General features: G+C 43.3%; 15 pseudogenes; all 15 read right to left on the bottom strand.

Annotated features, from left to right (window-relative positions):
* Positions 1–403: 403 nt before the first annotated feature.
* LOC130286272 (U2 spliceosomal RNA) lies at positions 404–667 on the bottom strand (annotated as a pseudogene).
* A 1,458-nt stretch (positions 668–2,125) lies between these two features.
* Positions 2,126–2,390, bottom strand: LOC130287944 (U2 spliceosomal RNA; annotated as a pseudogene).
* A 1,468-nt stretch (positions 2,391–3,858) lies between these two features.
* Positions 3,859–4,123, bottom strand: LOC130287945 (U2 spliceosomal RNA; annotated as a pseudogene).
* A 1,460-nt stretch (positions 4,124–5,583) lies between these two features.
* Positions 5,584–5,849, bottom strand: LOC130288287 (U2 spliceosomal RNA; annotated as a pseudogene).
* Positions 5,850–7,313: 1,464 nt separating this feature from the next.
* On the bottom strand, positions 7,314–7,577 carry LOC130286273 (U2 spliceosomal RNA; annotated as a pseudogene).
* Positions 7,578–9,055: 1,478 nt separating this feature from the next.
* On the bottom strand, positions 9,056–9,319 carry LOC130286274 (U2 spliceosomal RNA; annotated as a pseudogene).
* Positions 9,320–10,779: 1,460 nt separating this feature from the next.
* Positions 10,780–11,043, bottom strand: LOC130289014 (U2 spliceosomal RNA; annotated as a pseudogene).
* Positions 11,044–12,502: 1,459 nt separating this feature from the next.
* LOC130287601 (U2 spliceosomal RNA) lies at positions 12,503–12,766 on the bottom strand (annotated as a pseudogene).
* Positions 12,767–14,248: 1,482 nt separating this feature from the next.
* Positions 14,249–14,513, bottom strand: LOC130289366 (U2 spliceosomal RNA; annotated as a pseudogene).
* Positions 14,514–15,976: 1,463 nt separating this feature from the next.
* On the bottom strand, positions 15,977–16,240 carry LOC130289264 (U2 spliceosomal RNA; annotated as a pseudogene).
* A 1,467-nt stretch (positions 16,241–17,707) lies between these two features.
* LOC130287602 (U2 spliceosomal RNA) lies at positions 17,708–17,971 on the bottom strand (annotated as a pseudogene).
* Positions 17,972–19,450: 1,479 nt separating this feature from the next.
* LOC130289367 (U2 spliceosomal RNA) lies at positions 19,451–19,715 on the bottom strand (annotated as a pseudogene).
* A 1,446-nt stretch (positions 19,716–21,161) lies between these two features.
* Positions 21,162–21,426, bottom strand: LOC130287946 (U2 spliceosomal RNA; annotated as a pseudogene).
* Positions 21,427–22,893: 1,467 nt separating this feature from the next.
* LOC130286275 (U2 spliceosomal RNA) lies at positions 22,894–23,157 on the bottom strand (annotated as a pseudogene).
* Positions 23,158–24,623: 1,466 nt separating this feature from the next.
* On the bottom strand, positions 24,624–24,887 carry LOC130286276 (U2 spliceosomal RNA; annotated as a pseudogene).
* Between the last annotated feature and the right edge of the window lie 1,444 nt (positions 24,888–26,331).

Genomic DNA, 26,331 nt, shown 5'->3' on the forward strand with positions numbered 1-26,331 from the left:
AAACAAATGCCTCATGGCGGATTTCCCATCCATCAATGGATGGTAAATTTTGTTTTTATCATTCACTGACCACAGAAACCAATGCATGGTCAAGCAACAGCAATGACACACCCTTGTGTATAGGCATGAGACCCTCATGTCATTTAACAGGATTCAGCACCACCCACAAGACAGCTACCTGTCATGTCATGTCAAACCTGCACAGGTGTGCTAGATTATTATTATTTAGTTTTATTTTATTTTTTTACACCAATCAGTGTGCAAACATGGTCATTAAAACGCTAAATGAATAGACGTTCATAAACCAGTCAGTGCAACTCATCATTTTGGTCTCCAATTCTCAAACTCAAATTCTCACCCACGGAGGATTAAATGAGAATCTTTCTTGTTTAACACTGGAATGGGGTGGTGCACTGTTCACTACCCGAAGATACTGCCACATCGGGTCAATGCATAGGGCGACAGAAGCAAGCTTCCAAATCAGCTCCCTTTCTCAAAAATCCATTTAATTTATGGTCCCCAGATAGGGAACGTATGTATCAGTATGTGCTCACAAGTCACCCAAGTGCAAGTATTCACACAAAAAAAAACGTGCCTCAGGATGCGATCTGTCGCAAGATCCTTTCTTTTTTTACACTTGATCTAAGCCAAAAGGCCTAGAGGGGATAACCGGGAAAGGGGTGGACCCAACCATGTCCCCTTCATGAGCACTCACATTACTCATAGGAATGGAAGGAAGGCTGGCAGCCAACCAGCCTCCCATACACTTTCTGGGTGGGTGGCAGTCAGCCACCCATACATACATACAGCACAGGCTAAACCCACATCATCACTTAAAAAAAGGACAGGCGACCATTGCACTCTGATGGAGCATTTAGCAATGCAATCCATAGCCTGGCTTTTGCCTGAACCCCCATCACTCCTCCTCTTGCATATAAGACAATATTTCAGATCTGCATATGAAAACAACACGCCTACCTTTGTTGCACATAGCTGCCTGCCTGTCTCTAGTTACCCCACTGGCTGTAGCTGCGTCCCTTCCGACATGGAATAACACCAACTGTAACGATAAACTGAAAATTAACAGTATAAACCTGCATCATTTTGGACTCTGGTATTTGCTGAATCCGGGTGACCTGACAATCGATGGTGGTGCCGCTGGTGATTCTGGCCTTCTTGGAATCTGTTGGGCCTATGTGTTAGCTCACACATCACTTGGGTATCCATGGTAACTACCACAACATGGTCATCTGCAGTTTACATCTAGCCCGTGGCATTGAATGGCATTTTAAAAGTGCTAAGGGTCCTGGTGCAATAATCCTCCCATGAGGATCAGCCTCAACGGCTTTGTAGATTGCACTCATGTCAGCAACTCCATATACATTTTTTTTTCTTCATGCTTCTTTCTTCATCCTTTTTTCTTTCTGTCATTCAGACTTTCATTCATTCGATCTCTCTCACTCACTTGCTTTAACTCATTTGTTCTCACTCACTCACTCACTCAATCACTCACTCACTCATTCACTCTCACTCACTCTCACTCTCTCACTCACTCGCTCACTAAGTCAGTCTCTCTCTCTCTCTCTTTTTCTTTTTATATATATTTTTTTCCGTCTTCTTCTTCTTCTTCTTCAGACCCTGTCATAGCACTAATGCCTTTCCAATACCACCAGCAGATGGAGACACTCCATTGCAACATTGGTTGTGAGCAGCAGTTTCTAAAAACAAATGCCTCATGGCGGATTTCCCATCCATCAATGGATGGTAAATTTTGTTTTTATCATTCACTGACCACAGAAACCAATGCATGGTCAAGCAACAGCAATGACACACCCTTGTGTATAGGCATGAGACCCTCATGTCATTTAACAGGATTCAGCACCACCCACAAGACAGCTACCTGTCATGTCATGTCAAACCTGCACAGGTGTGCTAGATTATTATTATTTAGTTTTATTTTATTTTTTTACACCAATCAGTGTGCAAACATGGTCATTAAAACGCTAAATGAATAGACGTTCATAAACCAGTCAGTGCAACTCATCATTTTGGTCTCCAATTCTCAAACTCAAATTCTCACCCACGGAGGATTAAATGAGAATCTTTCTTGTTTAACACTGGAATGGGGTGGTGCACTGTTCACTACCCGAAGATACTGCCACATCGGGTCAATGCATAGGGCGACAGAAGCAAGCTTCCAAATCAGCTCCCTTTCTCAAAAATCCATTTAATTTATGGTCCCCAGATAGGGAACGTATGTATCAGTATGTGCTCACAAGTCACCCAAGTGCAAGTATTCACACAAAAAAAAAACGTGCCTCAGGATGCGATCTGTCGCAAGATCCTTTCTTTTTTTACACTTGATCTAAGCCAAAAGGCCTAGAGGGGATAACCGGGAAAGGGGTGGACCCAACCATGTCCCCTTCATGAGCACTCACATTACTCATAGGAATGGAAGGAAGGCTGGCAGCCAACCAGCCTCCCATACACTTTCTGGGTGGGTGGCAGTCAGCCACCCATACATACATACAGCACAGGCTAAACCCACATCATCACTTAAAAAAAGGACAGGCGACCATTGCACTCTGATGGAGCATTTAGCAATGCAATCCATAGCCTGGCTTTTGCCTGAACCCCCATCACTCCTCCTCTTGCATATAAGACAATATTTCAGATCTGCATATGAAAACAACACGCCTACCTTTGTTGCACATAGCTGCCTGCCTGTCTCTAGTTACCCCACTGGCTGTAGCTGCGTCCCTTCCGACATGGAATAACACCAACTGTAACGATAAACTGAAAATTAACAGTATAAACCTGCATCATTTTGGACTCTGGTATTTGCTGAATCCGGGTGACCTGACAATCGATGGTGGTGCCGCTGGTGATTCTGGCCTTCTTGGAATCTGTTGGGCCTATGTGTTAGCTCACACATCACTTGGGTATCCATGGTAACTACCACAACATGGTCATCTGCAGTTTACATCTAGCCCGTGGCATTGAATGGCATTTTAAAAGTGCTAAGGGTCCTGGTGCAATAATCCTCCCATGAGGATCAGCCTCAACGGCTTTGTAGATTGCACTCATGTCAGCAACTCCATATACATTTTTTTTTCTTCATGCTTCTTTCTTCATCCTTTTTTCTTTCTGTCATTCAGACTTTCATTCATTCGATCTCTCTCACTCACTTGCTTTAACTCATTTGTTCTCACTCACTCACTCACTCACTCACTCAATCACTCACTCACTCATTCACTCTCACTCACTCTCACTCTCTCACTCACTCGCTCACTAAGTCAGTCTCTCTCTCTCTCTCTCTTTTTCTTTTTATATATATTTTTTTCCGTCTTCTTCTTCTTCTTCTTCAGACCCTGTCATAGCACTAATGCCTTTCCAATACCACCAGCAGATGGAGACACTCCATTGCAACATTGGTTGTGAGCAGCAGTTTCTAAAAACAAATGCCTCATGGCGGATTTCCCATCCATCAATGGATGGTAAATTTTGTTTTTATCATTCACTGACCACAGAAACCAATGCATGGTCAAGCAACAGCAATGACACACCCTTGTGTATAGGCATGAGACCCTCATGTCATTTAACAGGATTCAGCACCACCCACAAGACAGCTACCTGTCATGTCATGTCAAACCTGCACAGGTGTGCTAGATTATTATTATTTAGTTTTATTTTATTTTTTTACACCAATCAGTGTGCAAACATGGTCATTAAAACGCTAAATGAATAGACGTTCATAAACCAGTCAGTGCAACTCATCATTTTGGTCTCCAATTCTCAAACTCAAATTCTCACCCACGGAGGATTAAATGAGAATCTTTCTTGTTTAACACTGGAATGGGGTGGTGCACTGTTCACTACCCGAAGATACTGCCACATCGGGTCAATGCATAGGGCGACAGAAGCAAGCTTCCAAATCAGCTCCCTTTCTCAAAAATCCATTTAATTTATGGTCCCCAGATAGGGAACGTATGTATCAGTATGTGCTCACAAGTCACCCAAGTGCAAGTATTCACACAAAAAAAAAACGTGCCTCAGGATGCGATCTGTCGCAAGATCCTTTCTTTTTTTACACTTGATCTAAGCCAAAAGGCCTAGAGGGGATAACAAGGAAAGGGGTGGACCCAACCATGTCCCCTTCATGAGCACTCACATTACTCATAGGAATGGAAGGAAGGCTGGCAGCCAACCAGCCTCCCATACACTTTCTGGGTGGGTGGCAGTCAGCCACCCATACATACATACAGCACAGGCTAAACCCACATCATCACTTAAAAAAAGGACAGGCGACCATTGCACTCTGATGGAGCATTTAGCAATGCAATCCATAGCCTGGCTTTTGCCTGAACCCCCATCACTCCTCCTCTTGCATATAAGACAATATTTCAGATCTGCATATGAAAACAACACGCCTACCTTTGTTGCACATAGCTGCCTGCCTGTCTCTAGTTACCCCACTGGCTGTAGCTGCGTCCCTTCCGACATGGAATAACACCAACTGTAACGATAAACTGAAAATTAACAGTATAAACCTGCATCATTTTGGACTCTGGTATTTGCTGAATCCGGGTGACCTGACAATCGATGGTGGTGCCGCTGGTGATTCTGGCCTTCTTGGAATCTATTGGGCCTATGTGTTAGCTCACACATCACTTGGGTATCCATGGTAACTACCACAACATGGTCATCTGCAGTTAACATCTAGCCCGTGGCATTGAATGGCATTTTAAAAGTGCTAAGGGTCCTGGTGCAATAATCCTCCCATGAGGATCAGCCTCAACGGCTTTGTAGATTGCACTCATGTCAGCAACTCCATATACATTTTTTTTTCTTCATGCTTCTTTCTTCATCCTTTTTTCTTTCTGTCATTCAGACTTTCATTCATTCGATCTCTCTCACTCACTTGCTTTAACTCATTTGTTCTCACTCACTCACTCACTCAATCACTCACTCACTCATTCACTCTCACTCACTCTCACTCTCTCACTCACTCGCTCACTAAGTCAGTCTCTCTCTCTCTCTCTCTTTTTCTTTTTATATATATTTTTTTCCGTCTTCTTCTTCTTCTTCTTCAGACCCTGTCATAGCACTAATGCCTTTCCAATACCACCAGCAGATGGAGACACTCCATTGCAACATTGGTTGTGAGCAGCAGTTTCTAAAAACAAATGCCTCATGGCGGATTTCCCATCCATCAATGAATGGTAAATTTTGTTTTTATCATTCACTGACCACAGAAACCAATGCATGGTCAAGCAACAGCAATGACACACCCTTGTGTATAGGCATGAGACCCTCATGTCATTTAACAGGATTCAGCACCACCCACAAGACAGCTACCTGTCATGTCATGTCAAACCTGCACAGGTGTGCTAGATTATTATTATTTAGTTTTATTTTATTTTTTTACACCAATCAGTGTGCAAACATGGTCATTAAAACGCTAAATGAATAGACGTTTATAAACCAGTCAGTGCAACTCATCATTTTGGTCTCCAATTCTCAAACTCAAATTCTCACCCACGGAGGATTAAATGAGAATCTTTCTTGTTTAACACTGGAATGGGGTGGTGCACTGTTCACTACCCGAAGATACTGCCACATCGGGTCAATGCATAGGGCGACAGAAGCAAGCTTCCAAATCAGCTCCCTTTCTCAAAAATCCATTTAATTTATGGTCCCCAGATAGGGAACGTATGTATCAGTATGTGCTCACAAGTCACCCAAGTGCAAGTATTCACACAAAAAAAAAAACGTGCCTCAGGATGCGATCTGTCGCAAGATCCTTTCTTTTTTTACACTTGATCTAAGCCAAAAGGCCTAGAGGGGATAACCGGGAAAGGGGTGGACCCAACCATGTCCCCTTCATGAGCACTCACATTACTCATAGGAATGGAAGGAAGGCTGGCAGCCAACCAGCCTCCCATACACTTTCTGGGTGGGTGGCAGTCAGCCACCCATACATACATACAGCACAGGCTAAACCCACATCATCACTTAAAAAAAGGACAGGCGACCATTGCACTCTGATGGAGCATTTAGCAATGCAATCCATAGCCTGGCTTTTGCCTGAACCCCCATCACTCCTCCTCTTGCATATAAGACAATATTTCAGATCTGCATATGAAAACAACACGCCTACCTTTGTTGCACATAGCTGCCTGCCTGTCTCTAGTTACCCCACTGGCTGTAGCTGCGTCCCTTCCGACATGGAATAACACCAACTGTAACGATAAACTGAAAATTAACAGTATAAACCTGCATCATTTTGGACTCTGGTATTTGCTGAATCCGGGTGACCTGACAATCGATGGTGGTGCCGCTGGTGATTCTGGCCTTCTTGGAATCTGTTGGGCCTATGTGTTAGCTCACACATCACTTGGGTATCCATGGTAACTACCACAACATGGTCATCTGCAGTTTACATCTAGCCCGTGGCATTGAATGGCATTTTAAAAGTGCTAAGGGTCCTGGTGCAATAATCCTCCCATGAGGATCAGCCTCAACGGCTTTGTAGATTGCACTCATGTCAGCAACTCCATATACATTTTTTTTTCTTCATGCTTCTTTCTTCATCCTTTTTTCTTTCTGTCATTCAGACTTTCATTCATTCGATCTCTCTCACTCACTTGCTTTAACTCATTTGTTCTCACTCACTCACTCACTCAATCACTCACTCACTCATTCACTCTCACTCACTCTCACTCTCTCACTCACTCGCTCACTAAGTCAGTCTCTCTCTCTCTCTCTCTCTCTTTTTCTTTTTATATATATTTTTTTCCGTCTTCTTCTTCTTCTTCTTCAGACCCTGTCATAGCACTAATGCCTTTCCAATACCACCAGCAGATGGAGACACTCCATTGCAACATTGGTTGTGAGCAGCAGTTTCTAAAAACAAATGCCTCATGGCGGATTTCCCATCCATCAATGGATGGTAAATTGTGTTTTTATCATTCACTGACCACAGAAACCAATGCATGGTCAAGCAACAGCAATGACACACCCTTGTGTATAGGCATGAGACCCTCATGTCATTTAACAGGATTCAGCACCACCCACAAGACAGCTACCTGTCATGTCATGTCAAACCTGCACAGGTGTGCTAGATTATTATTATTTAGTTTTATTTTATTTTTTTACACCAATCAGTGTGCAAACATGGTCATTAAAACGCTAAATGAATAGACGTTCATAAACCAGTCAGTGCAACTCATCATTTTGGTCTCCAATTCTCAAACTCAAATTCTCACCCACGGAGGATTAAATGAGAATCTTTCTTGTTTAACACTGGAATGGGGTGGTGCACTGTTCACTACCCGAAGATACTGCCACATCGGGTCAATGCATAGGGCGACAGAAGCAAGCTTCCAAATCAGCTCCCTTTCTCAAAAATCCATTTAATTTATGGTCCCCAGATAGGGAACGTATGTATCAGTATGTGCTCACAAGTCACCCAAGTGCAAGTATTCACACAAAAAAAAACGTGCCTCAGGATGCGATCTGTCGCAAGATCCTTTCTTTTTTTACACTTGATCTAAGCCAAAAGGCCTAGAGGGGATAACCGGGAAAGGGGTGGACCCAACCATGTCCCCTTCATGAGCACTCACATTACTCATAGGAATGGAAGGAAGGCTGGCAGCCAACCAGCCTCCCATACACTTTCTGGGTGGGTGGCAGTCAGCCACCCATACATACATACAGCACAGGCTAAACCCACATCATCACTTAAAAAAAGGACAGGCGACCATTGCACTCTGATGGAGCATTTAGCAATGCAATCCATAGCCTGGCTTTTGCCTGAACCCCCATCACTCCTCCTCTTGCATATAAGACAATATTTCAGATCTGCATATGAAAACAACACGCCTACCTTTGTTGCACATAGCTGCCTGCCTGTCTCTAGTTACCCCACTGGCTGTAGCTGCGTCCCTTCCGACATGGAATAACACCAACTGTAACGATAAACTGAAAATTAACAGTATAAACCTGCATCATTTTGGACTCTGGTATTTGCTGAATCCGGGTGACCTGACAATCGATGGTGGTGCCGCTGGTGATTCTGGCCTTCTTGGAATCTGTTGGGCCTATGTGTTAGCTCACACATCACTTGGGTATCCATGGTAACTACCACAACATGGTCATCTGCAGTTTACATCTAGCTCGTGGCATTGAATGGCATTTTAAAAGTGCTAAGGGTCCTGGTGCAATAATCCTCCCATGAGGATCAGCCTCAACGGCTTTGTAGATTGCACTCATGTCAGCAACTCCATATACATTTTTTTTCTTCATGCTTCTTTCTTCATCCTTTTTTCTTTCTTTCATTCAGACTTTCATTAATTCGATCTCTCTCACTCACTTGCTTTAACTCATTTGTTCTCACTCACTCACTCACTCACTCAATCACTCACTCACTCACTCATTCACTCTCACTCACTCTCACTCTCTCTCTCACTCGCTCACTAAGTCAGTCTCTCTCTCTCTCTCTCTCTTTTTCTTTTTATATATATTTTTTTCCGTCTTCTTCTTCTTCTTCTTCTTCTTCTTCAGACCCTGTCATAGCACTAATGCCTTTCCAATACCACCAGCAGATGGAGACACTCCATTGCAACATTGGTTGTGAGCAGCAGTTTCTAAAAACAAATGCCTTATGGCGGATTTCCCATCCATCAATGGATGGTAAATTTTGTTTTTATCATTCACTGACCACAGAAACCAATGCATGGTCAAGCAACAGCAATGACACACCCTTGTGTATAGGCATGAGACCCTCATGTCATTTAACAGGATTCAGCACCACCCACAAGACAGCTACCTGTCATGTCATGTCAAACCTGCACAGGTGTGCTAGATTATTATTATTTAGTTTTATTTTATTTTTTTACACCAATCAGTGTGCAAACATGGTCATTAAAACGCTAAATGAATAGACGTTCATAAACCAGTCAGTGCAACTCATCATTTTGGTCTCCAATTCTCAAACTCAAATTCTCACCCACGGAGGATTAAATGAGAATCTTTCTTGTTTAACACTGGAATGGGGTGGTGCACTGTTCACTACCCGAAGATACTGCCACATCGGGTCAATGCATAGGGCGACAGAAGCAAGCTTCCAAATCAGCTCCCTTTCTCAAAAATCCATTTAATTTATGGTCCCCAGATAGGGAACGTATGTATCAGTATGTGCTCACAAGTCACCCAAGTGCAAGTATTCACACAAAAAAAAACGTGCCTCAGGATGCGATCTGTCGCAAGATCCTTTCTTTTTTTACACTTGATCTAAGCCAAAAGGCCTAGAGGGGATAACCGGGAAAGGGGTGGACCCAACCATGTCCCCTTCATGAGCACTCACATTACTCATAGGAATGGAAGGAAGGCTGGCAGCCAACCAGCCTCCCATACACTTTCTGGGTGGGTGGCAGTCAGCCACCCATACATACATACAGCACAGGCTAAACCCACATCATCACTTAAAAAAAGGACAGGCGACCATTGCACTCTGATGGAGCATTTAGCAATGCAATCCATAGCCTGGCTTTTGCCTGAACCCCCATCACTCCTCCTCTTGCATATAAGACAATATTTCAGATCTGCATATGAAAACAACACACCTACCTTTGTTGCACATAGCTGCCTGCCTGTCTCTAGTTACCCCACTGGCTGTAGCTGCGTCCCTTCCGACATGGAATAACACCAACTGTAACGATAAACTGAAAATTAACAGTATAAACCTGCATCATTTTGGACTCTGGTATTTGCTGAATCCGGGTGACCTGACAATCGATGGTGGTGCCGCTGGTGATTCTGGCCTTCTTGGAATCTGTTGGGCCTATGTGTTAGCTCACACATCACTTGGGTATCCATGGTAACTACCACAACATGGTCATCTGCAGTTTACATCTAGCCCGTGGCATTGAATGGCATTTTAAAAGTGCTAAGGGTCCTGGTGCAATAATCCTCCCATGAGGATCAGCCTCAACGGCTTTGTAGATTGCACTCATGTCAGCAACTCCATATACATTTTTTTTTCTTCATGCTTCTTTCTTCATCCTTTTTTCTTTCTGTCATTCAGACTTTCATTCATTCGATCTCTCTCACTCACTTGCTTTAACTCATTTGTTCTCACTCACTCACTCACTCAATCACTCACTCACTCATTCACTCTCACTCACTCTCACTCTCTCACTCACTCGCTCACTAAGTCAGTCTCTCTCTCTCTTTTTCTTTTTATATATATTTTTTTCCGTCTTCTTCTTCTTCTTCTTCTTCTTCAGACCCTGTCATAGCACTAATGCCTTTCCAATACCACCAGCAGATGGAGACACTCCATTGCAACATTGGTTGTGAGCAGCAGTTTCTAAAAACAAATGCCTCATGGCGGATTTCCCATCCATCAATGGATGGTAAATTTTGTTTTTATCATTCACTGACCACAGAAACCAATGCATGGTCAAGCAACAGCAATGACACACCCTTGTGTATAGGCATGAGACCCTCATGTCATTTAACAGGATTCAGCACCACCCACAAGACAGCTACCTGTCATGTCATGTCAAACCTGCACAGGTGTGCTAGATTATTATTATTTAGTTTTATTTTATTTTTTTACACCAATCAGTGTGCAAACATGGTCATTAAAACGGTAAATGAATAGACGTTCATAAACCAGTCAGTGCAACTCATCATTTTGGTCTCCAATTCTCAAACTCAAATTCTCACCCACGGAGGATTAAATGAGAACCTTTCTTGTTTAACACTGGAATGGGGTGGTGCACTGTTCACTACCCGAAGATACTGCCACATCGGGTCAATGCATAGGGCGACAGAAGCAAGCTTCCAAATCAGCTCCCTTTCTCAAAAATCCATTTAATTTATGGTCCCCAGATAGGGAACGTATGTATCAGTATGTGCTCACAAGTCACCCAAGTGCAAGTATTCACACAAAAAAAAACGTGCCTCAGGATGCGATCTGTCGCAAGATCTTTTCTTTTTTTACACTTGATCTAAGCCAAAAGGCCTAGAGGGGATAACCGGGAAAGGGGTGGACCCAACCATGTCCCCTTCATGAGCACTCACATTACTCATAGGAATGGAAGGAAGGCTGGCAGCCAACCAGCCTCCCATACACTTTCTGGGTGGGTGGCAGTCAGCCACCCATACATACATACAGCACAGGCTAAACCCACATCATCACTTAAAAAAAGGACAGGCGACCATTGCACTCTGATGGAGCATTTAGCAATGCAATCCATAGCCTGGCTTTTGCCTGAACCCCCATCACTCCTCCTCTTGCATATAAGACAATATTTCAGATCTGCATATGAAAACAACACGCCTACCTTTGTTGCACATAGCTGCCTGCCTGTCTCTAGTTACCCCACTGGCTGTAGCTGCGTCCCTTCCGACATGGAATAACACCAACTGTAACGATAAACTGAAAATTAACAGTATAAACCTGCATCATTTTGGACTCTGGTATTTGCTGAATCCGGGTGACCTGACAATCGATGGTGGTGCCGCTGGTGATTCTGGCCTTCTTGGAATCTGTTGGGCCTATGTGTTAGCTCACATATCACTTGGGTATCCATGGTAACTACCACAACATGGTCATCTGCAGTTTACATCTAGCCCGTGGCATTGAATGGCATTTTAAAAGTGCTAAGGGTCCTGGTGCAATAATCCTCCCATGAGGATCAGCCTCAACGGCTTTGTAGATTGCACTCATGTCAGCAACTCCATATACATTTTTTTTTCTTCATGCTTCTTTCTTCATCCTTTTTTCTTTCTGTCATTAAGACTTTCATTCATTCGATCTCTCTCACTCACTTGCTTTAACTCATTTGTTCTCACTCACTCACTCAATCACTCACTCACTCATTCACTCTCACTCACTCTCACTCTCTCACTCACTCGCTCACTAAGTCAGTCTCTCTCTCTCTCTCTCTTTTTCTTTTTATATATATTTTTTTCCGTCTTCTTCTTCTTCTTCTTCTTCAGACCCTGTCATAGCACTAATGCCTTTCCAATACCACCAGCAGATGGAGACACTCCATTGCAACATTGGTTGTGAGCAGCAGTTTCTAAAAACAAATGCCTCATGGCGGATTTCCCATCCATCAATGGATGGTAAATTTTGTTTTTATCATTCACTGACCACAGAAACCAATGCATGGTCAAGCAACAGCAATGACACACCCTTGTGTATAGGCATGAGACCCTCATGTCATTTAACAGGATTCAGCACCACCCACAAGACAGCTACCTGTCATGTCATGTCAAACCTGCACAGGTGTGCTAGATTATTATTATTTAGTTTTATTTAATTTTTTTACACCAATCAGTGTGCAAACATGGTCATTAAAACGCTAAATGAATAGACGTTCATAAACCAGTCAGTGCAACTCATCATTTTGGTCTCCAATTCTCAAACTCAAATTCTCACCCACGGAGGATTAAATGAGAATCTTTCTTGTTTAACACTGGAATGGGGTGGTGCACTGTTCACTACCCGAAGATACTGCCACATCGGGTCAATGCATAGGGCGACAGAAGCAAGCTTCCAAATCAGCTCCCTTTCTCAAAAATCCATTTAATTTATGGTCCCCAGATAGGGAACGTATGTATCAGTATGTGCTCACAAGTCACCCAAGCGCAAGTATTCACACAAAAAAAAACGTGCCTCAGGATGCGATCTGTCGCAAGATCCTTTCTTTTTTTACACTTGATCTAAGCCAAAAGGCCTAGAGGGGATAACCGGGAAAGGGGTGGACCCAACCATGTCCCCTTCATGAGCACTCACATTACTCATAGGAATGGAAGGAAGGCTGGCAGCCAACCAGCCTCCCATACACTTTCTGGGTGGGTGGCAGTCAGCCACCCATACATACATACAGCACAGGCTAAACCCACATCATCACTTAAAAAAAGGACAGGCGACCATTGCACTCTGATGGAGCATTTAGCAATGCAATCCATAGCCTGGCTTTTGCCTGAACCCCCATCACTCCTCCTCTTGCATATAAGACAATATTTCAGATCTGCATATGAAAACAACACGCCTACCTTTGTTGCACATAGCTGCCTGCCTGTCTCTAGTTACCCCACTGGCTGTAGCTGCGTCCCTTCCGACATGGAATAACACCAACTGTAACGATAAACTGAAAATTAACAGTATAAACCTGCATCATTTTGGACTCTGGTATTTGCTGAATCCGGGTGACCTGACAATCGATGGTGGTGCCGCTGGTGATTCTGGCCTTCTTGGAATCTGTTGGGCCTATGTGTTAGCTCACACATCACTTGGGTATCCATGGTAACTACCACAACATGGTCATCTGCAGTTTACATCTAGCCCGTGGCATTGAATGGCATTTTAAAAGTGCTAAGGGTCCTGGTGCAATAATCCTCCCATGAGGATCAGCCTCAACGGCTTTGTAGATTGCACTCATGTCAGCAACTCCATATACATTTTTTTTTCTTCATGCTTCTTTCTTCATCCTTTTTTCTTTCTGTCATTCAGACTTTCATTCATTCGATCTCTCTCACTCACTTGCTTTAACTCATTTGTTCTCACTCACTCACTCACTCAATCACTCACTCACTCACTCATTCACTCTCACTCACTCTCACTCTCTCACTCACTCGCTCACTAAGTCAGTCTCTCTCTCTCTCTCTCTTTTTCTTTTTATATATATTTTTTTCCGTCTTCTTCTTCTTCTTCTTCTTCTTCTTCTTCTTCTTCAGACCCTGTCATAGCACTAATGCCTTTCCAATACCACCAGCAGATGGAGACACTCCATTGCAACATTGGTTGTGAGCAGCAGTTTCTAAAAACAAATGCCTCATGGCGGATTTCCCATCCATCAATGGATGGTAAATTTTGTTTTTATCATTCACTGACCACAGAAACCAATGCATGGTCAAGCAACAGCAATGACACACCCTTGTGTATAGGCATGAGACCCTCATGTCATTTAACAGGATTCAGCACCACCCACAAGACAGCTACCTGTCATGTCATGTCAAACCTGCACAGGTGTGCTAGATTATTATTATTTAGTTTTATTTTATTTTTTTACACCAATCAGTGTGCAAACATGGTCATTAAAACGCTAAATGAATAGACGTTCATAAACCAGTCAGTGCAACTCATCATTTTGGTCTCCAATTCTCAAACTCAAATTCTCACCCACGGAGGATTAAATGAGAATCTTTCTTGTTTAACACTGGAATGGGGTGGTGCACTGTTCACTACCCGAAGATACTGCCACGTCGGGTCAATGCATAGGGCGACAGAAGCAAGCTTCCAAATCAGCTCCCTTTCTCAAAAATCCATTTAATTTATGGTCCCCAGATAGGGAACGTATGTATCAGTATGTGCTCACAAGTCACCCAAGTGCAAGTATTCACACAAAAAAAAAACGTGCCTCAGGATGCGATCTGTCGCAAGATCCTTTCTTTTTTTACACTTGATCTAAGCCAAAAGGCCTAGAGGGGATAACCGGGAAAGGGGTGGACCCAACCATGTCCCCTTCATGAGCACTCACATTACTCATAGGAATGGAAGGAAGGCTGGCAGCCAACCAGCCTCCCATACACTTTCTGGGTGGGTGGCAGTCAGCCACCCATACATACATACAGCACAGGCTAAACCCACATCATCACTTAAAAAAAGGACAGGCGACCATTGCACTCTTATGGAGCATTTAGCAATGCAATCCATAGCCTGGCTTTTGCCTGAACCCCCATCACTCCTCCTCTTGCATATAAGACAATATTTCAGATCTGCATATGAAAACAACACGCCTACCTTTGTTGCACATAGCTGCCTGCCTGTCTCTAGTTACCCCACTGGCTGTAGCTGCGTCCCTTCCGACATGGAATAACACCAACTGTAACGATAAACTGAAAATTAACAGTATAAACCTGCATCATTTTGGACTCTGGTATTTGCTGAATCCGGGTGACCTGACAATCGATGGTGGTGCCGCTGGTGATTCTGGCCTTCTTGGAATCTGTTGGGCCTATGTGTTAGCTCACACATCACTTGGGTATCCATGGTAACTACCACAACATGGTCATCTGCAGTTTACATCTAGCCCGTGGCATTGAATGGCATTTTAAAAGTGCTAAGGGTCCTGGTGCAATAATCCTCCCATGAGGATCAGCCTCAACGGCTTTGTAGATTGCACTCATGTCAGCAACTCCATATACATTTTTTTTTCTTCATGCTTCTTTCTTCATCCTTTTTTCTTTCTGTCATTCAGACTTTCATTCATTCGATCTCTCTCACTCACTTGCTTTAACTCATTTGTTCTCACTCACTCACTCACTCAATCACTCACTCACTCATTCACTCTCACTCACTCTCACTCTCTCACTCACTCGCTCACTAAGTCAGTCTCTCTCTCTCTCTCTCTTTTTCTTTTTATATATATTTTTTTCCATCTTCTTCTTCTTCTTCTTCTTCAGACCCTGTCATAGCACTAATGCCTTTCCAATACCACCAGCAGATGGAGACACTCCATTGCAACATTGGTTGTGAGCAGCAGTTTCTAAAAACAAATGCCTCATGGCGGATTTCCCATCCATCAATGGATGGTAAATTTTGTTTTTATCATTCACTGACCACAGAAACCAATGCATGGTCAAGCAACAGCAATGACACACCCTTGTGTATAGGCATGAGACCCTCATGTCATTTAACAGGATTCAGCACCACCCACAAGACAGCTACCTGTCATGTCATGTCAAACCTGCACAGGTGTGCTAGATTATTATTATTTAGTTTTATTTAATTTTTTTACACCAATCAGTGTGCAAACATGGTCATTAAAACGCTAAATGAATAGACGTTCATAAACCAGTCAGTGCAACTCATCATTTTGGTCTCCAATTCTCAAACTCAAATTCTCACCCACGGAGGATTAAATGAGAATCTTTCTTGTTTAACACTGGAATGGGGTGGTGCACTGTTCACTACCCGAAGATACTGCCACATCAGGTCAATGCATAGGGCGACAGAAGCAAGCTTCCAAATCAGCTCCCTTTCTCAAAAATCCATTTAATTTATGGTCCCCAGATAGGGAACGTATGTATCAGTATGTGCTCACAAGTCACCCAAGTGCAAGTATTCACACAAAAAAAAACGTGCCTCAGGATGCGATCTGTCGCAAGATCCTTTCTTTTTTTACACTTGATCTAAGCCAAAAGGCCTAGAGGGGATAACCGGGAAAGGGGTGGACCCAACCATGTCCCCTTCATGAGCACTCACATTACTCATAGGAATGGAAGGAAGGCTGGCAGCCAACCAGCCTCCCATACACTTTCTGGGTGGGTGGCAGTCAGCCACCCATACATACATACAGCACAGGCTAAACCCACATCATCACTTAAAAAAAGGACAGGCGACCATTGCACTCTGATGGAGCATTTAGCAATGCAATCCATAGCCTGGCTTTTGCCTGAACCCCCATCACTCCTCCTCTTGCATATAAGACAATATTTCAGATCTGCATATGAAAACAACACGCCTACCTTTGTTGCACATAGCTGCCTGCCTGTCTCTAGTTACCCCACTGGCTGTAGCTGCGTCCCTTCCGACATGGAATAACACCAACTGTAACGATAAACTGAAAATTAACAGTATAAACCTGCATCATTTTGGACTCTGGTATTTGCTGAATCCGGGTGACCTGACAATCGATGGTGGTGCCGCTGGTGATTCTGGCCTTCTTGGAATCTGTTGGGCCTATGTGTTAGCTCACACATCACTTGGGTATCCATGGTAACTACCACAACATGGTCATCTGCAGTTTACATCTAGCCCGTGGCATTGAATGGCATTTTAAAAGTGCTAAGGGTCCTGGTGTAATAATCCTCCCATGAGGATCAGCCTCAACGGCTTTGTAGATTGCACTCATGTCAGCAACTCCATATACACTTTTTTTTCTTCATGCTTCTTTCTTCATCCTTTTTTCTTTCTGTCATTCAGACTTTCATTCATTCGATCTCTCTCACTCACTTGCTTTAACTCATTTGTTCTCACTCACTCACTCACTCACTCAATCACTCACTCACTCATTCACTCTCACTCACTCTCACTCTCTCACTCACTCGCTCACTAAGTCAGTCTCTCTCTCTCTCTCTCTTTTTCTTTTTATATATATTTTTTTCCGTCTTCTTCTTCTTCTTCTTCTTCAGACCCTGTCATAGCACTAATGCCTTTCCAATACCACCAGCAGATGGAGACACTCCATTGCAACATTGGTTGTGAGCAGCAGTTTCTAAAAACAAATGCCTCATGGCGGATTTCCCATCCATCAATGGATGGTAAATTTTGTTTTTATCATTCACTGACCACAGAAACCAATGCATGGTCAAGCAACAGCAATGACACACCCTTGTGTATAGGCATGAGACCCTCATGTCATTTAACAGGATTCAGCACCACCCACAAGACAGCTACCTGTCATGTCATGTCAAACCTGCACAGGTGTGCTAGATTATTATTATTTAGTTTTATTTAATTTTTTTACACCAATCAGTGTGCAAACATGGTCATTAAAACGCTAAATGAATAGACGTTCATAAACCAGTCAGTGCAACTCATCATTTTGGTCTCCAATTCTCAAACTCAAATTCTCACCCACGGAGGATTAAATGAGAATCTTTCTTGTTTAACACTGGAATGGGGTGGTGCACTGTTCACTACCCGAAGATACTGCCACATCGGGTCAATGCATAGGGCGACAGAAGCAAGCTTCCAAATCAGCTCCCTTTCTCAAAAATCCATTTAATTTATGGTCCCCAGATAGGGAACGTATGTATCAGTATGTGCTCACAAGTCACCCAAGCGCAAGTATTCACACAAAAAAAAACGTGCCTCAGGATGCGATCTGTCGCAAGATCCTTTCTTTTTTTACACTTGATCTAAGCCAAAAGGCCTAGAGGGGATAACCGGGAAAGGGGTGGACCCAACCATGTCCCCTTCATGAGCACTCACATTACTCATAGGAATGGAAGGAAGGCTGGCAGCCAACCAGCCTCCCATACACTTTCTGGGTGGGTGGCAGTCAGCCACCCATACATACATACAGCACAGGCTAAACCCACATCATCACTTAAAAAAAGGACAGGCGACCATTGCACTCTGATGGAGCATTTAGCAATGCAATCCATAGCCTGGCTTTTGCCTGAACCCCCATCACTCCTCCTCTTGCATATAAGACAATATTTCAGATCTGCATATGAAAACAACACGCCTACCTTTGTTGCACATAGCTGCCTGCCTGTCTCTAGTTACCCCACTGGCTGTAGCTGCGTCCCTTCCGACATGGAATAACACCAACTGTAACGATAAACTGAAAATTAACAGTATAAACCTGCATCATTTTGGACTCTGGTATTTGCTGAATCCGGGTGACCTGACAATCGATGGTGGTGCCGCTGGTGATTCTGGCCTTCTTGGAATCTGTTGGGCCTATGTGTTAGCTCACACATCACTTGGGTATCCATGGTAACTACCACAACATGGTCATCTGCAGTTTACATCTAGCCCGTGGCATTGAATGGCATTTTAAAAGTGCTAAGGGTCCTGGTGCAATAATCCTCCCATGAGGATCAGCCTCAACGGCTTTGTAGATTGCACTCATGTCAGCAACTCCATATACATTTTTTTTTCTTCATGCTTCTTTCTTCATCCTTTTTTCTTTCTGTCATTCAGACTTTCATTCATTCGATCTCTCTCACTCACTTGCTTTAACTCATTTGTTCTCACTCACTCACTCACTCAATCACTCACTCACTCACTCATTCACTCTCACTCACTCTCACTCTCTCACTCACTCGCTCACTAAGTCAGTCTCTCTCTCTCTCTCTCTTTTTCTTTTTATATATATTTTTTTCCGTCTTCTTCTTCTTCTTCTTCTTCTTCTTCTTCTTCAGACCCTGTCATAGCACTAATGCCTTTCCAATACCACCAGCAGATGGAGACACTCCATTGCAACATTGGTTGTGAGCAGCAGTTTCTAAAAACAAATGCCTCATGGCGGATTTCCCATCCATCAATGGATGGTAAATTTTGTTTTTATCATTCACTGACCACAGAAACCAATGCATGGTCAAGCAACAGCAATGACACACCCTTGTGTATAGGCATGAGACCCTCATGTCATTTAACAGGATTCAGCACCACCCACAAGACAGCTACCTGTCATGTCATGTCAAACCTGCACAGGTGTGCTAGATTATTATTATTTAGTTTTATTTTATTTTTTTACACCAATCAGTGTGCAAACATGGTCATTAAAACGCTAAATGAATAGACGTTCATAAACCAGTCAGTGCAACTCATCATTTTGGTCTCCAATTCTCAAACTCAAATTCTCACCCACGGAGGATTAAATGAGAATCTTTCTTGTTTAACACTGGAATGGGGTGGTGCACTGTTCACTACCCGAAGATACTGCCACGTCGGGTCAATGCATAGGGCGACAGAAGCAAGCTTCCAAATCAGCTCCCTTTCTCAAAAATCCATTTAATTTATGGTCCCCAGATAGGGAACGTATGTATCAGTATGTGCTCACAAGTCACCCAAGTGCAAGTATTCACACAAAAAAAAAACGTGCCTCAGGATGCGATCTGTCGCAAGATCCTTTCTTTTTTTACACTTGATCTAAGCCAAAAGGCCTAGAGGGGATAACCGGGAAAGGGGTGGACCCAACCATGTCCCCTTCATGAGCACTCACATTACTCATAGGAATGGAAGGAAGGCTGGCAGCCAACCAGCCTCCCATACACTTTCTGGGTGGGTGGCAGTCAGCCACCCATACATACATACAGCACAGGCTAAACCCACATCATCACTTAAAAAAAGGACAGGCGACCATTGCACTCTTATGGAGCATTTAGCAATGCAATCCATAGCCTGGCTTTTGCCTGAACCCCCATCACTCCTCCTCTTGCATATAAGACAATATTTCAGATCTGCATATGAAAACAACACGCCTACCTTTGTTGCACATAGCTGCCTGCCTGTCTCTAGTTACCCCACTGGCTGTAGCTGCGTCCCTTCCGACATGGAATAACACCAACTGTAACGATAAACTGAAAATTAACAGTATAAACCTGCATCATTTTGGACTCTGGTATTTGCTGAATCCGGGTGACCTGACAATCGATGGTGGTGCCGCTGGTGATTCTGGCCTTCTTGGAATCTGTTGGGCCTATGTGTTAGCTCACACATCACTTGGGTATCCATGGTAACTACCACAACATGGTCATCTGCAGTTTACATCTAGCCCGTGGCATTGAATGGCATTTTAAAAGTGCTAAGGGTCCTGGTGCAATAATCCTCCCATGAGGATCAGCCTCAACGGCTTTGTAGATTGCACTCATGTCAGCAACTCCATATACATTTTTTTTTCTTCATGCTTCTTTCTTCATCCTTTTTTCTTTCTGTCATTCAGACTTTCATTCATTCGATCTCTCTCACTCACTTGCTTTAACTCATTTGTTCTCACTCACTCACTCACTCACTCATTCACTCTCACTCACTCTCACTCTCTCACTCACTCGCTCACTAAGTCAGTTTCTCTCTCTCTCTCTTTTTCTTTTTATATATATTTTTTTCCGTCTTCTTCTTCTTCTTCTTCAGACCCTGTCATAGCACTAATGCCTTTCCAATACCACCAGCAGATGGAGACACTCCATTGCAACATTGGTTGTGAGCAGCAGTTTCTAAAAACAAATGCCTCATGGCGGATTTCCCATCCATCAATGGATGGTAAATTTTGTTTTTATCATTCACTGACCACAGAAACCAATGCATGGTCAAGCAACAGCAATGACACACCCTTGTGTATAGGCATGAGACCCTCATGTCATTTAACAGGATTCAGCACCACCCACAAGACAGCTACCTGTCATGTCATGTCAAACCTGCACAGGTGTGCTAGATTATTATTATTTAGTTTTATTTTATTTTTTTACACCAATCAGTGTGCAAACATGGTCATTAAAACGCTAAATGAATAGACGTTCATAAACCAGTCAGTGCAACTCATCATTTTGGTCTCCAATTCTCAAACTCAAATTTTCACCCACGGAGGATTAAATGAGAATCTTTCTTGTTTAACACTGGAATGGGGTGGTGCACTGTTCACTACCCGAAGATACTGCCACATCGGGTCAATGCATAGGGCGACAGAAGCAAGCTTCCAAATCAGCTCCCTTTCTCAAAAATCCATTTAATTTATGGTCCCCAGATAGGGAACGTATGTATCAGTATGTGCTCACAAGTCACCCAAGTGCAAGTATTCACACAAAAAAAAAACGTGCCTCAGGATGCGATCTGTCGCAAGATCCTTTCTTTTTTTACACTTGATCTAAGCCAAAAGGCCTAGAGGGGATAACCGGGAAAGGGGTGGACCCAACCATGTCCCCTTCATGAGCACTCACATTACTCATAGGAATGGAAGGAAGGCTGGCAGCCAACCAGCCTCCCATACACTTTCTGGGTGGGTGGCAGTCAGCCACCCATACATACATACAGCACAGGCTAAACCCACATCATCACTTAAAAAAAGGACAGGCGACCATTGCACTCTGATGGAGCATTTAGCAATGCAATCCATAGCCTGGCTTTTGCCTGAACCCCCATCACTCCTCCTCTTGCATATAAGACAATATTTCAGATCTGCATATGAAAACAACACGCCTACCTTTGTTGCACATAGCTGCCTGCCTGTCTCTAGTTACCCCACTGGCTGTAGCTGCGTCCCTTCCGACATGGAATAACACCAACTGTAACGATGAACTGAAAATTAACAGTATAAACCTGCATCATTTTGGACTCTGGTATTTGCTGAATCCGGGTGACCTGACAATCGATGGTGGTGCCGCTGGTGATTCTGGCCTTCTTGGAATCTGTTGGGCCTATGTGTTAGCTCACACATCACTTGAGTATCCATGGTAACTACCACAACATGGTCATCTGCAGTTTACATCTAGCCCGTGGCATTGAATGGCATTTTAAAAGTGCAAAGGGTCCTGGTGCAATAATCCTCCCATGAGGATCAGCCTCAACGGCTTTGTAGATTGCACTCATGTCAGCAACTCCATATACATTTTTTTTTCTTCATGCTTCTTTCTTCATCCTTTTTTCTTTCTGTCATTCAGACTTTCATTCATTCGATCTCTCTCACTCACTTGCTTTAACTCATTTGTTCTCACTCACTCACTCACTCACTCAATCACTCACTCACTCATTCACTCTCACTCACTCTCACTCTCTCACTCACTCGCTCACTAAGTCAGTCTCTCTCTCTCTCTCTCTTTTTCTTTTTATATATATTTTTTTCCGTCTTCTTCTTCTTCTTCTTCTTCAGACCCTGTCATAGCACTAATGCCTTTCCAATACCACCAGCAGATGGAGACACTCCATTGCAACATTGGTTGTGAGCAGCAGTTTCTAAAAACAAATGCCTCATGGCGGATTTCCCATCCATCAATGGATGGTAAATTTTGTTTTTATCATTCACTGACCACAGAAACCAATGCATGGTCAAGCAACAGCAATGACACACCCTTGTGTATAGGCATGAGACCCTCATGTCATTTAACAGGATTCAGCACCACCCACAAGACAGCTACCTGTCATGTCATGTCAAACCTGCACAGGTGTGCTAGATTATTATTATTTAGTTTTATTTTATTTTTTTACACCAATCAGTGTGCAAACATGGTCATTAAAACGCTAAATGAATAGACGTTCATAAACCAGTCAGTGCAACTCATCATTTTGGTCTCCAATTCTCAAACTCAAATTCTCACCCACGGAGGATTAAATGAGAATCTTTCTTGTTTAACACTGGAATGGGGTGGTGCACTGTTCACTACCCGAAGATACTGCCACATCGGGTCAATGCATAGGGCGACAGAAGCAAGCTTCCAAATCAGCTCCCTTTCTCAAAAATCCATTTAATTTATGGTCCCCAGATAGGGAACGTATGTATCAGTATGTGCTCACAAGTCACCCAAGTGCAAGTATTCACACAAAAAAAAACGTGCCTCAGGATGCGATCTGTCGCAAGATCCTTTCTTTTTTTACACTTGATCTAAGCCAAAAGGCCTAGAGGGGATAACCGGGAAAGGGGTGGACCCAACCATGTCCCCTTCATGAGCACTCACATTACTCATAGGAATGGAAGGAAGGCTGGCAGCCAACCAGCCTCCCATACACTTTCTGGGTGGGTGGCAGTCAGCCACCCATACATACATACAGCACAGGCTAAACCCACATCATCACTTAAAAAAAGGACAGGCGACCATTGCACTCTGATGGAGCATTTAGCAATGCAATCCATAGCCTGGCTTTTGCCTGAACCCCCATCACTCCTCCTCTTGCATATAAGACAATATTTCAGATCTGCATATGAAAACAACACGCCTACCTTTGTTGCACATAGCTGCCTGCCTGTCTCTAGTTACCCCACTGGCTGTAGCTGCGTCCCTTCCGACATGGAATAACACCAACTGTAACGATAAACTGAAAATTAACAGTATAAACCTGCATCATTTTGGACTCTGGTATTTGCTGAATCCGGGTGACCTGACAATCGATGGTGGTGCCGCTGGTGATTCTGGCCTTCTTGGAATCTGTTGGGCCTATGTGTTAGCTCACACATCACTTGGGTATCCATGGTAACTACCACAACATGGTCATCTGCAGTTTACATCTAGCCCGTGGCATTGAATGGCATTTTAAAAGTGCTAAGGGTCCTGGTGCAATAATCCTCCCATGAGGATCAGCCTCAACGGCTTTGTAGATTGCACTCATGTCAGCAACTCCATATACATTTTTTTTTCTTCATGCTTCTTTCTTCATCCTTTTTTCTTTCTGTCATTCAGACTTTCATTCATTCGATCTCTCTCACTCACTTGCTTTAACTCATTTGTTCTCACTCACTCACTCACTCACTCAATCACTCACTCATTCACTCTCACTCACTCTCACTCTCTCACTCACTCGCTCACTAAGTCAGTCTCTCTCTCTCTCTCTCTTTTTCTTTTTATATATATTTTTTTCCGTCTTCTTCTTCTTCTTCTTCTTCTTCAGACCCTGTCATAGCACTAATGCCTTTCCAATACCACCAGCAGATGGAGACACTCCATTGCAACATTGGTCGTGAGCAGCAGTTTCTAAAAACAAATGCCTCATGGCGGATTTCCCATCCATCAATGGATGGTAAATTTTGTTTTTATCATTCACTGACCACAGAAACCAATGCATGGTCAAGCAACAGCAATGACACACCCTTGTGTATAGGCATGAGACCCTCATGTCATTTAACAGGATTCAGCACCACCCACAAGACAGCTACCTGTCATGTCATGTCAAACCTGCACAGGTGTGCTAGATTATTATTATTTAGTTTTATTTTATTTTTTTACACCAATCAGTGTGCAAACATGGTCATTAAAACGCTAAATGAATAGACGTTCATAAACCAGTCAGTGCAACTCATCATTTTGGTCTCCAATTCTCAAACTCAAATTCTCACCCACGGAGGATGAAATGAGAATCTTTCTTGTTTAACACTGGAATGGGGTGGTGCACTGTTCACTACCCGAAGATACTGCCACATCGGGTCAATGCATAGGGCGACAGAAGCAAGCTTCCAAATCAGCTCCCTTTCTCAAAAATCCATTTAATTTATGGTCCCCAGATAGGGAACGTATGTATCAGTATGTGCTCACAAGTCACCCAAGTGCAAGTATTCACACAAAAAAAAACGTGCCTCAGGATGCGATCTGTCGCAAGATCCTTTCTTTTTTTACACTTGATCTAAGCCAAAAGGCCTAGAGGGGATAACCGGGAAAGGGGTGGACCCAACCATGTCCCCTTCATGAGCACTCACATTACTCATAGGAATGGAAGGAAGGCTGGCAGCCAACCAGCCTCCCATACACTTTCTGGGTGGGTGGCAGTCAGCCACCCATACATACATACAGCACAGGCTAAACCCACATCATCACTTAAAAAAAGGACAGGCGACCATTGCACTCTGATGGAGCATTTAGCAATGCAATCCATAGCCTGGCTTTTGCCTGAACCCCCATCACTCCTCCTCTTGCATATAAGACAATATTTCAGATCTGCATATGAAAACAACACGCCTACCTTTGTTGCACATAGCTGCCTGCCTGTCTCTAGTTACCCCACTGGCTGTAGCTGCGTCCCTTCCGACATGGAATAACACCAACTGTAACGATAAACTGAAAATTAACAGTATAAACCTGCATCATTTTGGACTCTGGTATTTGCTGAATCCGGGTGACCTGACAATCGATGGTGGTGCCGCTGGTGATTCTGGCCTTCTTGGAATCTGTTGGGCCTATGTGTTAGCTCACACATCACTTGGGTATCCATGGTAACTACCACAACATGGTCATCTGCAGTTTACATCTAGCCCGTGGCATTGAATGGCATTTTAAAAGTGCTAAGGGTCCTGGTGCAATAATCCTCCCATGAGGATCAGCCTCAACGGCTTTGTAGATTGCACTCATGTCAGCAACTCCATATACATTTTTTTTTCTTCATGCTTCTTTCTTCATCCTTTTTTCTTTCTGTCATTCAGACTTTCATTCATTCGATCTCTCTCACTCACTTGCTTTAACTCATTTGTTCTCACTCACTCACTCACTCACTCATTCACTCTCACTCACTCTCACTCTCTCACTCACTCGCTCACTAAGTCAGTTTCTCTCTCTCTCTCTTTTTCTTTTTATATATATTTTTTTCCGTCTTCTTCTTCTTCTTCTTCAGACCCTGTCATAGCACTAATGCCTTTCCAATACCACCAGCAGATGGAGACACTCCATTGCAACATTGGTTGTGAGCAGCAGTTTCTAAAAACAAATGCCTCATGGCGGATTTCCCATCCATCAATGGATGGTAAATTTTGTTTTTATCATTCACTGACCACAGAAACCAATGCATGGTCAAGCAACAGCAATGACACACCCTTGTGTATAGGCATGAGACCCTCATGTCATTTAACAGGATTCAGCACCACCCACAAGACAGCTACCTGTCATGTCATGTCAAACCTGCACAGGTGTGCTAGATTATTATTATTTAGTTTTATTTTATTTTTTTACACCAATCAGTGTGCAAACATGGTCATTAAAACGCTAAATGAATAGACGTTCATAAACCAGTCAGTGCAACTCATCATTTTGGTCTCCAATTCTCAAACTCAAATTTTCACCCACGGAGGATTAAATGAGAATCTTTCTTGTTTAACACTGGAA

Source organism: Hyla sarda, chromosome 8 (genome assembly GCF_029499605.1).
Source record: "Hyla sarda isolate aHylSar1 chromosome 8, aHylSar1.hap1, whole genome shotgun sequence".
NCBI classification, from domain to species: Eukaryota; Metazoa; Chordata; class Amphibia; order Anura; family Hylidae; genus Hyla; species Hyla sarda.